A 12,203-nucleotide genomic window follows, 5' to 3' on the forward strand; every position below is an offset into this window, starting at 1 on the left:
AATGCAAGCAGTCACATGCTCACACAGCAGCATGACACTACATACAGACCCTCCTTACTGAGCCTGATGCCACTCACACTCACACTATAGTAATGCAAGCGGTCACATGCTCACACAGCAGCATGACACTACACACACACACACCCTCCTTACTCAGCCTGATGCCACTCACACTCTCCTTACTGAGCCTGATGACACTTACACTCACACTATAGCAATGCAAGCAGTCACATGCTCACACAGCAGCATGACACTACATACAGACCCTCCTTACTGAGCCTGATGACACTCACACTCACACTATAGTAATGCAAGCAGTCACATGCTCACACAGCAGCATGACACTACATACAGACCCTCCTTACTGAGCCTGATGACACTCACACTCACACTATAGTAATGCAAGCAGTCACATGCTCACACAGCAGCATGACACTACATACAGACCCTCCTTACTGAGCCTGATGCCACTCACACTCACACTATAGTAATGCAACAGTAAGATGCTCACACAGCAGCATGACACTACACACACACCCTTACTGAGCCTGATGCCACTCACACTCACACTTACACTATAGTAATGCAACAGTAAGATGCTCACACAGCAGCATGACACTACACACACCCTCCTTACTGAGCCTGATGCCACTCACACTCTCCTTACTGAGCCTGATGCCACTCACACTATAGTAATGCAACAGTCACATGCTCACACAGCAGCATGACGCTACACACACACCCTCCTTACTGAGCCTGATGCCACTCACACTCTCCTTACTGAGCTGATGCCATTTAACACACACTATAGTAATGCAAGCAGTCACATGCTCACACAGCAGCATGACACTACACACACCCTCCTTACTGAGCCTGATGCCACTCACACTATAGTAATGCAGCAGTAAGATGCTCACACAGCAGCATGACACTACACACAGACCCTTCTTACTGAGCCTGATGCCACTCACACTATAGTAATGCAAGCAGTCACATGCTCACACAGCAGCATGACACTACACACACACCCTCCTTACTGAGCCTGATGCTACTCACACCCTCCTTACTGAGCCTGATGACACTTACACTCACACTAAAGTAATGCAAGCAGTCACATGCTCACACAGCAGCATGACTCTACACACACACACCCTCCTTACTGAGCCTGATGCTACTCACACCCTCCATACTGAGCCTGATGCCACTCACACTATAGTAATGCAAGCAGTCACATGCTCACACAGCAGCATGAAACTACACACACACCCTCCTTACTGAGCCTGATGACACTCACACTCTCCTTACTGAGCCTGATGACACTTACACTCACACTATAGCAATGCAAGCAGTCACATGCTCACACAGCAGTATGACACTACACACACACCCTCCTTACTGAGCCTGATGCCACTCACACTCACACTATAGTAATGCAGTCACATGCTCACACAGCAGCATGACACTACACACAGACCCTTCTTACTGAGCCTGATGCCACTCACACTATAGTAATGCAAGCAGTCACATGCTCACACAGCAGCATGACACTACACACACACCCTCCTTACTGAGCCTGATGCCACTCACACTCTCCTTACTGAGCCTGATGCCACTCACAATATAGCAATGCAAGCAGTCACATGCTCACACAACAGCATGACACAACATGCACACACCCTCCTTAGAGAGGTAAGAGGCACATAGAGTGATGGCATATTTGGCACTTACCCTGATGTCCAGTCCATGTAATAATTTGCAAGGTGTCAGGTGCACAACTCACCCTCTCCTAAACCAGTCTATTAATATTATAGATTGATCTAAACACTGTGCCAGGACAGACGTGGTTTTATAATACTGACACTCGCAGGGGCTGTCCTCATGGAAATCTATAACAAAAGTAGCTATCCCTGCAAGATGTCTCCTATAGAAATTAATGGAGCTTGCTGGAAATGGAAACTTCATTGGGAAGAGCAAAGTTTGCAGGGGGTACACTTTTAAAATAAATTCCTGCAGCCAATGCAAATCACATTACTCTGCTTGTATTGTATAGTATCTTACAATCGCCTCTATTTTCGTATTAATATGCATTTATCTTGTTGTAATAAGAGTTTTGTATATTTTGACACAACCTCTTCACCTTTTATTTGCGGGAAAAAAACTGCAAGATCTGGTGGGAGAAATTGTTTAAAGGGACAGTCAACACCAGAATTTTTGTTGTTTTAAAAGATAGATAATCCCTTAATTACCAATTCCCCAGTTTTGCATAATCAACACAGTTATAATCATACATGTTTTACCTCTTTAATTACCTTGTATCTAAGCATCAGCAGACTGTCCCCTTATTTCAGTTCTTTTGACAGACTTGCATTTTAGCCAATCAGAGCTGTCTCCATGATAAATTCACGTGCATGAGCTCAATGCTATCTATATGAAACACGTGAACTAATGCCCTCTAGTGGTGAAAATCTTTCAAAATGCATTTAGATTAGAGGCGGCCTTCAAGGTCTAAGAAATTAGCATATGAACCTCCTAGGTTTAGCTTTCAACTAAGAATACCAAGAGAACAAAGCAAAATTGGTGATTAAAGTAAATTGGAAAGTTGTTAAAAATGACATGCCCTATTTGAAACATGAAAGTTTTTTTTGGACTTGACTGTCCCTTTAAAGAATATGCCAGACTTGGAGGAGAAATTTCAGCTACACCCATGGAACGCCCCTGTTCAGCCCACTAGCAGAAGCTGGGAAACTATACAATAAGGAGAAAATTCCACTTTGAATTTCATATTATAAGTCTGAATTTTACAGCGGTTTTAGCATGTGCAGTGTATTTATATTACAATTTCTACCATGCACCTTAACTGTTTCTTTCCTGCACAATTTCAATCCAAATTTAACATTTTCCATAAAAACATAATTTATGCTTACCAGATAAATTCCTTTCCTTCCTGGCAGGGAGAGTCCACAACTTCATTCCTTACTTTTAGGAAATACAACACCTGGTCACCAGGGGGAGGCAAAGACACCCCAGCCAAAGATTTAAATATCCCTCCCACTTCCCCTATCCCCCAGTCATTCTGCCGAGGGTACAAGGAAAAGTAGGAGAAACATCAGGGTATAAAGGTGCCAGAAGAAATCATTTAAAAAGGGAGCCGCCCAACAAAAATAAATTATGGGCGGGGTCGTGGACTCTCCCTGCCTGGAAGGAAAGGAATTTATCTGGCAAGCATAAATTATGCTTTTCTTCCATAAGGCAGGGAGATTCCAGGACTTCATTCCTTACTGTTGGGAAAACTATACCCAAGCCTGATGACACTTACACTCACACTATAGTAATGCAAGCAGTCACATGCTCACACAGCAGCATGACACTACATACAGACCCTCCTTACTGAGCCTGATGACACTTACACTCACACTATAGTAATGCAAGCAGTCACATGCTCACACAGCAGCATGACACTACATACAGACCCTCCTTACTGAGCTGATGCCACTCACACTCACACTATAGTAATGCAAGCAGTCACATGCTCACACAGCAGCATGACACTACATACAGACCCTCCTTACTGAGCCTGATGCCACTCACACTCACACTATAGTAATGCAACAGTAAGATGCTCACACAGCAGCATGACACTACACACACACCCTTACTGAGCCTGATGCCACTCACACTCACACTTACACTATAGTAATGCAACAGTAAGATGCTCACACAGCAGCATGACACTACACACACACCCTCCTTACTGAGCCTGATGCCACTCACACTCTCCTTACTGAGCCTGATGCCACTCACACTCACACTATAGTAATGCAACAGTCACATGCTCACACAGCAGCATGACGCTACACACACACCCTCCTTACTGAGCCTGATGCCACTCACACTCTCCTTACTGAGCTGATGCCACTCACACTCACACTATAGTAATGCAAGCAGTCACATGCTCACACAGCAGCATGACACTACACACACCCTCCTTACTGAGCCTGATGCCACTCACACTATAGTAATGCAGCAGTAAGATGCTCACACAGCAGAATGACACTACACACAGACCCTTCTTACTGAGCCTGATGCCACTCACACTATAGTAATGCAAGCAGTCACATGCTCACACAGCAGCATGACACTACACACACACACCCTACTTACTGAGCCTGATGCTACTCACACCCTCCTTACTGAGCCTGATGACACTTACACTCACACTAAAGTAATGCAAGCAGTCACATGCTCACACAGCAGCATGACACTACACACACACCCTCCTTACTGAGCCTGATGCTACTCACACCCTCCTTACTGAGCCTGATGCCACTCACACTATAGTAATGCAAGCAGTCACATGCTCACACAGCAGCATGAAACTACACACACACCCTCCTTACTGAGCCTGATGACACTCACACTCTCCTTACTGAGCCTGATGACACTTACACTCACACTATAGCAATGCAAGCAGTCACATGTTCACACAGCAGTATGACACTACACACACACCCTCCTTACTGAGCCTGATGCCACTCACACTCACACTATAGTAATGCAGTCACATGCTCACACAGCAGCATGACACTACACACAGACCCTTCTTACTGAGCCTGATGCCACTCACACTATAGTAATGCAAGCAGTCACATGCTCACACAGCAGCATGACACTACACACACACCCTCCTTACTGAGCCTGATGCCACTCACACTCTCCTTACTGAGCCTGATGCCACTCACAATATAGCAATGCAAGCAGTCACATGCTCACACAACAGCATGACACAACATGCACACACCCTCCTTAGAGAGGTAAGAGGCACATAGAGTGATGGCATATTTGGCACTTACCCTGATGTCCAGTCCATGTAATAATTTGCAAGGTGTCAGGTGCACAACTCACCCTCTCCTAAACCAGTCTATTAATATTATAGATTGATCTAAACACTGTGCCAGGACAGACGTGGTTTTATAATACTGACACTCGCAGGGGCTGTCCTCATGGAAATCTATAACAAAAGTAGCTATCCCTGCAAGATGTCTCCTATAGAAATTAATGGAGCTTGCTGGAAATGGAAACTTCTTTGGGAAGAGCAAAGTTTGCAGGGGGTACACTTTTAAAATAAATTCCTGCAGCCAATGCAAATCACATTACTCTGCTTGTATTGTATAGTATCTTACAATCGCCTCTATTTTCGTATTAATATGCATTTATCTTGCTGTAATAAGAGTTTTGTATATTTTGACACAACCTCTTCACCTTTTAATTTGCGGGGAAAAAACTGCAAGATCTGGCGGGAGAAAATGTTTAAAGGGACAGTCAACACCAGAATTTTTGTTGTTTTAAAAGATAGATAATCCCTTAATTACCAATTCCCCAGTTTTGCATAATCAACACAGTTATAATCATACATGTTTTACCTCTTTAATTACCTTGTATCTAAGCATCAGCAGACTGTCCCCTTATTTCAGTTCTTTTGACAGACTTGCATTTTAGCCAATCAGAGCTGTCTCCATGATAAATTCACGTGCATGAGCTCAATGCTATCTATATGAAACACGTGAACTAATGCCCTCTAGTGGTGAAAATCTTTCAAAATGCATTTAGATTAGAGGCGGCCTTCAAGGTCTAAGAAATTAGCATATGAACCTCCTAGGTTTAGCTTTCAACTAAGAATACCAAGAGAACAAAGCAAAATTGGTGATTAAAGTAAATTGGAAAGTTGTTAAAAATGACATGCCCTATTTGAAACATGAAAGTTTTTTTTGGACTTGACTGTCCCTTTAAAGAATATGCCAGACTTGGAGGAGAAATTTCAGCTACACCCATGGAACGCCCCTGTTCAGCCCACTAGCAGAAGCTGGGAAACTATACAATAAGGAGAAAATTCCACTTTGAATTTCATATTATAAGTCTGAATTTTACAGCGGTTTTAGCATGTGCAGTGTATTTATATTACAATTTCTACCATGCACCTTAACTGTTTCTTTCCTGCACAATTTCAATCCAAATTTAACATTTTCCATAAAAACATAATTTATGCTTACCAGATAAATTCCTTTCCTTCCTGGCAGGGAGAGTCCACAACTTCATTCCTTACTTTTAGGAAATACAACACCTGGTCACCAGGGGGAGGCAAAGACACCCCAGCCAAAGATTTAAATATCCCTCCCACTTCCCCTATCCCCCAGTCATTCTGCCGAGGGTACAAGGAAAAGTAGGAGAAACATCAGGGTATAAAGGTGCCAGAAGAAATCATTTAAAAAGGGAGCCGCCCAACAAAAATAAATTATGGGCGGGGTCGTGGACTCTCCCTGCCTGGAAGGAAAGGAATTTATCTGGCAAGCATAAATTATGCTTTTCTTCCATAAGGCAGGGAGATTCCAGGACTTCATTCCTTACTGTTGGGAAAACTATACCCAAGCTCCAGAGGACACTGAGGGAATAACGGGAGGGAACAAATAAGAAGCAGACCCTATTCTGAGAGCACCATAGCCTACAAAACTTTTTTTCCCGAAAGCTGCTTCAGCCGAAGCAAACACATCAAACTTGTAAAATTTAGAAAAAGTGTTTAAGGAGGACCAGGTAGCCTCCTTAAAAATCTGATTCATAGAGTCTTCATTCTTAAAAGCCCAGGAGGAAGCCACTGCTCTAGTAGAATGAGCCATTATCCTCTCAGGAGGCTGTCACCCCGCTGTCTCATAAGCTAAGCAGATGACACTCCTCAACCAGAAACATAGGGAAGTAGCAGTAGCCTTCTGCCCCTTATGCTTCCCCGTATAGATGACAAACAAAGAGGAAGATTGTCTGAATTCCTTAGTAGCCTGAAGATAGAACTTCAAGGCACGAACCACATCTAGATTGTGAAGCAAGCGTTCCTTTGCAGAAGAAGGATTAGGACACAAAGAAGGAACAATTTCTTGATTAAAGTTACGATCCAACACCACCTTAGGGAGGAACCCTAATTTAGTACGTAAGTCACCTTATCAGCATGGAAAACAAGATAAGGGAGGTCACATTGCAAAGCAGAAATCTCAAATTCTGCGCGCAGAGGCAATAGCCAGCAAAAAAAAAACCTTCCAAGATAACAATTTAATCAACAGTATGCATAGGCTCAAACGGAGCCTGCTGCAAAACACTAAGAACCAGATTGAGGCTCCAAGGCAGAGCTCCAGATCTAATCACAGGTCTGATCCTAGTTAGAGCCTTAACAAAGGACTGCACATCCGGAAGCTCAGCCAATCTCTTGTGCAGTAACACTGACAGGGCCGATATCTGTCCCTTCAGGGAACTAGCAGATAGACCCTTCTCCAGTCCATTCTGGAGAAAATATAAAATTTTGGCAACCTTAACCTTATGCCAGGACAGGCCACGCTCTTCACATCAGTAAGTAAGTCCTCCACACTTTATGGTAGATACGACGAGTAACTGGCTTACGAGCTTGAACTAGAGTGTCAATAACACTCTCAGAAAACCCTCTCTTGGCTAAGACTAAGTGTTCAAACCCCATGCAGTCAGCCTCAGAGAATCTAGATTTTGATGAGCGAAGAGACCCTGTATCAGCAAATCTCTGCTACAAAGTAACCTCCACTGAGGAGATGAGGACATCCCCACCAGTTCCGCAAACCACGTCCTTCGCAGCCATGATGGAGCAATCAGAATCACTGATGCTCGCTCCTGCTTGATGCAAGCCTCCACACGAGGGAGAAGCAGTAACAGAGGGAAAAGATATATGAGTCTGAACCTCCATGGTACTGATAAGGCATCTATCAGTTCCGCCTGAAGAGACCTCGACCCGTACCTGGGTAGCTTGGTATTGAGGCGGGATGCCATGAGATCTATCACTCTGCAAACACCTTGGGGTGGAGAGACCATTCCCCTTGGTGAAAGGATTGCCTGCTGAGGAAGTCCGCTTCCCAGTTGTCCACACCCGGAATGTGGATCGATGACAGCGTACATCTGTGAGTGTCCGCCCACTCTAGTATCTGAGATACTTCTTTCATCGCCAAGGGACTTTTCGTTCCCCCTGATGGTTGATGTAAGCAACCAAGGTTATATTGTCTGATTGGAATCTGATAAACTGGGACAAACCCAGAAGGGGCAAATCCTTCAAGGCATTGAAGATTGCCCGGAGTTCCAATATATTGATCGGAAGGGAGGACTCCTCCTGAGTCCACAGCCCTTGGGCCTTCTTGGCACCCCAAATGGCTCCCCAGCTGGAAAGGCTTGTGTACGTAGTCATAATCTCTCAGGACGGTCTCAAGAAGCACGTACCTTGGGACAGATGATCTGGACAGAGCCACCAAGAGCCACCCAGAGCCACCAAGAGAGCAAGTCTCTCGACAGGTTGTCCAGCACAATCTGTTGAGACAGATCTGAATGGTCGCCATTCCATTGTCTCAGCATGCATAGTTGTAAGGGTCTGAGATGGAATCTGGCAAAGGGAATGATGTCCATACAGGACACTATGAGTCCGATCACCTCCATACACTGGGCCACTGAGGGTCTCAAGGAGGCCTGGAGGGCATGACAAGCAGTAGTTAGCTTGCAACATGTCTGATCTGTGAGAAATATTCTCATGGATATGGAGTCTATTATCGTCCCCAGGAAATTAACCCTTGTACTTGGAGTAAGAGAACGCTTTTCCAAGTTTATCTTCCATCCATGTGATCGAAGAAGACTGAGAAGGGACTTCCACTAGACGAAAAGATGGTGCCTGTACCAAGATATTGTCCAGGTAAGGCACTACTGCAATACCTCATGTTCTGGCAACGGCTAGAAAAGCCCACAGAACCTTCGAAAATATCCTTGGAGCAGTAGCTAGGCCAAACGGAAGAGCTATGAACTGCTAAGTGCTGGTCCAGAAAGGCAAACCTCAGGAACTGAAAATGTTCCCTGTGTATCGGAAGGTGAAGGCATGCATCCTTCAGGTCTATGGTGGTCATAAACTGTCCTTTCTAAACCAGAGGAAGGATTGACCATATTGTCTCCATCTTGAAAGAGGGAACACTCAGAAATTTGTTTAGGCACTTTAAGTCTAGAATTGGACAAAAAGTTACCTCCTTTTTTGGAAGCACAAAAAGGTTTGAGTAAAACCCCAAACCTCTTTCTGCTGTAGATACCGGGACAATTACTCCTAGAGAGGAAAGATCCCATACGCAACCTAAAAAGGCAGTTCGTTTTTCTAGTTTGGAGAGTAGAAATCTGCCCCATGGTGGATGAGATTTGAATCCTATCCGGTATCCCTGAGATACAACCTCTAGGACCCACGGATCCTGTACATCCTGGAACTAAGCGACTGAAAAAAGAGACAGTCTGCCCCTACTCAATTCGATCCCAGATCGGGGGCCACCCCTTCATGCCAATTTTTTCTTGGCGGGTTTCTTAGTCTGTTTGGACAGAGCTGGCTTTCAAGTACTCTTGGGCTGCTCGGACTTGGATGAGGATTGCTGTCATTGTGATTTGTCAGGCCTATTTTTCTTATCCTGCAGTAAGAAGGCACCCTTCCCTCCGGTAACCATAGAAATAATGGAGTCCAGCCTTGGACCGAATAAAATCTTCCCCTTGAAAGGAAGAGAAAGGAGTCTTGATTTAGAAGTCATATCCGCAGACCAAGACTTCAACCAGAGAGCACGGTGGGCTAGGACCGCAAAGCCAGAAGCCTTTGCCTTTAAGGCGAATAATCTGTATATTCGCATCACAGATGAAGGAGTTAGCAATTCTCAGAGCTTTAATTCTCTCCTGAATATCCTCGAGGGGAGTCTCCACCTCAATGAGCTCCGACAGAGTGTCGCACCAGTAGGTAGCTGCTCCAGCAACTGCGGCTCCAGCTGCTGCCGGTTGAAATAAAAACCCTGTATCTTGAAACATCTTCCTCAGAAAAGTTTCAATTTTCTTATCCATAGGCTCTCTAAAAGAAGAAATATCCTCCAGAGGGATAGTAGTATGCTTAGCCAGCGTAGAAATAGCGCCATCCACATTAGGGATGGAGCCCCACAAATCTAATTGAGAGTCAGGGACCGGGAATAATTTTTTAAAAGTATACGAGGGGGAAAAATAAGTTCCTATTCTTTCTCATTCGTTACTAATAATGTTCACCATCTTAACTGGCACAGGAAAAGTCAGAGGGACCTTCCTGTCTTCATAAACCCTGTCTAATTTATGGATCTTAGGTTCCTCAGGGAGTTTAGCCTCTGAAACCTCTAGCTTAGACAGAACCTCCTTTAATAAAAAACGCAGATGCTCAATTTTTTTTTTTTTTTTTTTTTAAATAATTTTTTTATTGAGGCATTGAGCATAAACAACACAATAAAGAATATATCCAGACACAGAACAGTAGCAATAAAGAAAAAACAAAGAAACTCATACAGTTCACATATGTAGAATAGACAAGGATTAAAACATCAGTGTGCTAATATAGCATTTGTTATCACAGTATCACAACCATAGTAGTGCCATACTTGTATGGAAGCTGGAATCAGTGACATGAAATAAATAGCTAAGTCAAAAACAGAAGAATAAGAATTGACATAAGTTATAGTACCATCCTTGTAATCTTGAATATAAAATGTAAAACTGCATGTAGAAAACATGTGTGACTGGAACATTAATGGATGAAGCCTCATTTTTTATAACTAAGAACTAGTGGTCCCTACATCACAGTAAAAGGTGTTCTAAAAGCTAAAAAAAAGTTTGAGGTAGGGAGTTGGCTGTTGTCAGGCCTCCCGTAGGCCTGTATATATGGGGGGGGAAACAGCGGGCCAAAGCCGCTCATAATAGAGGGGAAATGGGAGGGCGGAGCCAATTAGAACGTTATAAAGGTGGAGGCTACAGGGCTATTTAATGTTATGATGTAGAGAACTCCAAGATGGAGGATGCATATACTCATGATAGATATATTATAGGAAAATAGTTTGCATGCTATAAAATATGTGTAGTTGCATGTTACTAAATAAGCTAATGATAAGATAGAAGAAGGTGGTTTCACTTGGAGCTGAGGCAGGTACAATTTGAGACCCTGATGTATGGACATAACTCAAACCTATTAAACTATATGGTAACGAGTGCTGAGCATAAAAACAGGGGTATATATATTAGCCAAAGTCAGTTGGGTGTTGTACCTCCAATAAGGTAAATACTAGTTTAAGGAGCTTAAGTATTAGTATGGTACCTAGGTAGATTGTATGCAGCTTGGGGATGCCATGGATTGAAAAACTATAGCAATATGTTGTGAATATTAAGAGGCTGCCGACCACCCCACAGCACGTCAAATACATATAAATACCTGTACTCATCTAGGGGTATACATCTATGGGATACTCGTTCATAATGCCTATGTGAGAGGTAGAATTTCTAAATTTGTGTATGGCGCAGCTCTAGAATACTGTCTAGCTTATAACAGCATTATTAATATGAGGAAAAAGTAGAGACCCTCCTAAATCATAATGCTGGGGCTTTTATAAAGAAAAGAAACAGGGCAATACAACTAGGATCATAAACCTAGTTTGTAGAGGATAGCAATACCTAGAAATATTTTGATGAAGGGCTGTTCTAAACAAGGTACAGAGACCATCTAACACTATCCTTATGAGGAACAGTAATATGCCTAAACCACTTGACTGTCATCTGAAACACCTCCATAACATTCAATATAACATGTAAAACCTAATTACAGCAAGTTAGTTCAAGTTCCCAAAAGCTTAGTGAGTTACAAATTCAGTATACACTTCAACACAGTGTGTCATAAATTACTGTACTAAGGGTTATTGAGCAGGTCAAATTAAAGAGATATGTGTTAGATCAAAACAGATCCTGGGGATATCAATGTTATGAGCTGTCTTTTAAATGAAACCATGATATCCCATAAAATGTTACGAAGCACAGGAACATAGAAGTGATATAGAGTTGTGCTACACAGAGGGAGAGTATAACTTGACTCCTAGAGAACAGTACAGTTAAGAGAGAAATACTGGGATAAAGCAGGAGGTATATGATATGTTGTACATTAATGAAGTTATGAGAGTAAACTTGTAGGGCCATTGTAATTTATGTTTTACGTGAAAGCTGCTGGAGTGAGTTAGAAAGGTATACTTCACTAGCATAGGAGTGCAAAATAGCCTGCTGCTGCAGTTAAATACGTTTACAAGGAATAAGCATATATAGTTATCAAGTGCATCAACAATACCTTATAGGTTTGAGCTTTA

The sequence above is a fragment of the Bombina bombina genome, chromosome 2 (assembly GCF_027579735.1).
Source record: "Bombina bombina isolate aBomBom1 chromosome 2, aBomBom1.pri, whole genome shotgun sequence".
NCBI lineage: Eukaryota > Metazoa > Chordata > Amphibia > Anura > Bombinatoridae > Bombina > Bombina bombina.